The following is a 2,843-nucleotide window of genomic DNA, read 5'->3' as shown; positions in this document are numbered from 1 at the left end:
AAAAAGCTATTTTGGGAGCCGATTTCCCGCTCTTAACGTAATTTATACGGACCGGGTGGGGCCCACACAGCAGGTGGGCGTGGACTAATTTTTTCAGTGCTTATGCTCTGCATAACGGGATAAACCCACTAAAGCGAAGGCCTTAAAGGGCTACGCTTATACTCATAGAATCTGGGGTTACAGTACGTAACCAACGTTTTATGCTCATTATTTCAATTCAGTTCAGAAATACTTTATTCATCCCAAAGGAAAATTAAATGTTGTTGTAACTCGTTATCCTCGTTTCATTAAGAGATGTTATAGATACTGATGGCTGTAGGCAGGAAGGATCTCTCGTGAAGGTCCGCCCCAAAGCGGATCCGAAGAAACTGTTTGCAGATGCCTTCTGATCCGTCCACCCGGACTCGGCTGGCCTCTCAGTTCTCCTGGGCTGCAGGACCTTGCGAATGCCGGGCAGAACTCCTCCCAGAGCGATGGCCACTTCTCCTAGCAGCCTGCCAAGTTCCTCGTTGCTCGGACAGCCGGCTGCAGGTGTCGGGAGGACCATTCCAATCCTTCTGCATGAGAAGAATTTTGTAAATTTCCCACCAGTTCCAGGTTCTCAGTGGTCAGGCACTCGAGCACAGCTGGCAGGTAGATGGGAATGCGTCCACAGCGCATCCCCCTCAACTCATTTGAGATTTGGAGCTGTAGCTGAGATATTATTTGAGCTTTTAAGACGTTAATTAGCTGCTCCCGGTTGTAAAAAACCCCCAACAAAAAACACCTTGTTATGGTTACACATCATAACAAATGCCCAAAAGTTAAAAGGTTTCAGTAAAAATCCTTCCAGCTGAACAATATCCGATACCAGAGCAAACAATCATCCAAAAAAAAAAAAGTGATTTACATCAAGCAAAAGAGGAATTAAAGTTTCCAAAAGCAAAATCTCAGAATGAAAGTAACAGAGCTGCTCCAACTTGCAGCCACCCTGAGCGGCGCAATTAGAAAAACTTTAGGCACCTATTCAGAGGGTTGCAATGCAATTATAAAACTTATCAATGCATTTAATTTATTTTGAAATTGACTGTCTTAATTTACATTAACATTATTTATGTATATGTTTTCCTAATAGAGTGCACAATAACATGCATTAAAAAACATTAATCACAAGTTGTTGACCAACAATTAGTATTGAATTTAACACTGAAAATGCCCTAGAAATGTAACGCAATTAGCATTGTGTTGATCACTGGAATTTTATACACAAATGTTTCAAAGTTATCACTACAGTCAGACATGTTACGAGGCCTCCAGCTATTATTTACAGATGTTCTTCAGAGTTCAACGAAGCAAAGAATTATTATAAAATAAGAAAATTTTCAGCTGTTTTTGGTCCCCTGTCATGGCACGAAAACAAGGGATTAGAAATACCATCCGCCTGTTTGTGCATGTTGTGAACATGACAACTTTAGAAATAAGTGAGGTATCAACTCCCATTTTGGTTTGTGGCTACATCTAAGCATAAGAGGAGTTCCTTTTGAAAATTGGGTTGCCATGTAAAAATCCAAGATGACCACCACCAGATATACAGTATGTAAATGTTGTGAGCTGGATAATGAAGTTGGGAAAGCTCTGAAAAGAATGAAGATGGGGAAGGCAGTAGGATCTGAAACAAATCAGTGGAGGTTTGAAAATGTCCTGGAGAGATGGCAGTGAGGTTTTTGACTCAAATATTCAGTGGCATGTTTGAGGGTGAGAAAATGCCTGAGGAGTGGAGAAGTGTGCTTGTGCCCATTTTTAAGAACAGTGGTGATGTACAGAGATGTAGCAACTACAGGGGAATTAAGTTGATGAGTCACACGATGAAGATCCAGGAGAGAGTTGTAGAAGCAAGACTTTAATGAGAGGGGACAATTTATGAGCAGCAGTATGGAGTCATGCCAAGAAAGAGCACCGCAGATACCATCTTTGCTTTGATGATGCTGATCGAGAGGGTCAGAAAGAATTCCATTGTGTCTTTGTGGATTAAAAAAAAAAACATATGACAGGGTGCTGAGGGAGGAGGTGTGGTATTGCATGAGGAAATCTGTAGTGGCAGACAAGTATGTTCGACTGGTACAGGACATGCATGACATGTATGCACTTGAACAAAGAGGAATGAAAGTCAGTAGTAAGACAGAGTACATGTGTGTGAATGAGAGGGCGACCAGTGGAACAGGGAGGCTACAAGGAGCAGAGGTCACAAAGATGCAGGACTTCAAGTACTTGGGGTCCACTGTCCAGGAATACGGGGAGTGTGGTAAAGAGGTGGAAAAAGAGAGTCCAGGCAGGATGGAGTGGATGGAGAAAAATTTCAGGAGTTTATGACAAAAGGTGTCCCCAAAGGTCAAAGGAAAAGTTTACAAGACAGTGGTGAGACCAACTATATTGTATGGTCTGGAGACAGTGTCAGTGACAAAAAGACAGGAGACAGAACAGGAAGTAGCAGAAATGAAGATGTTGAGGTTCTCCTTAGGAGTGACAAGGATGGATAAGATTAGGAATGAGATCATCAGAGGTACCGCACAGGTTGAACAACTGGGAGATAAAGTTAGAGAGGCCAGACTGAGATGGTTTGGACATGTTCAGAGGAGGGACAGTGGGTATACTGGTAGAAGGATGTTAGAAATGCAGCTGCCAGGAAAAGGACAAAGAGGAGATATATGAATGCAGTTAGAGAGGACATGGAGGTAGATGGAGTGAGGACAGAGGATGCAGAGGACAGAGTGAGATGGAGGAGGATGACTCGCCAGAAGAAGAAAGAAGTGAGCTGGATACTTTGAAAAATAAGCAACATGCCAATTTCCTTTATGTATGCATGC

The sequence above is a fragment of the Nematolebias whitei genome, chromosome 4 (genome assembly GCF_014905685.2).
Source record: "Nematolebias whitei isolate Nwh7 chromosome 4, NemWhi1, whole genome shotgun sequence".
NCBI lineage: Eukaryota > Metazoa > Chordata > Actinopteri > Cyprinodontiformes > Rivulidae > Nematolebias > Nematolebias whitei.
Note: the sequence above shows the minus strand (reverse complement) of the source record.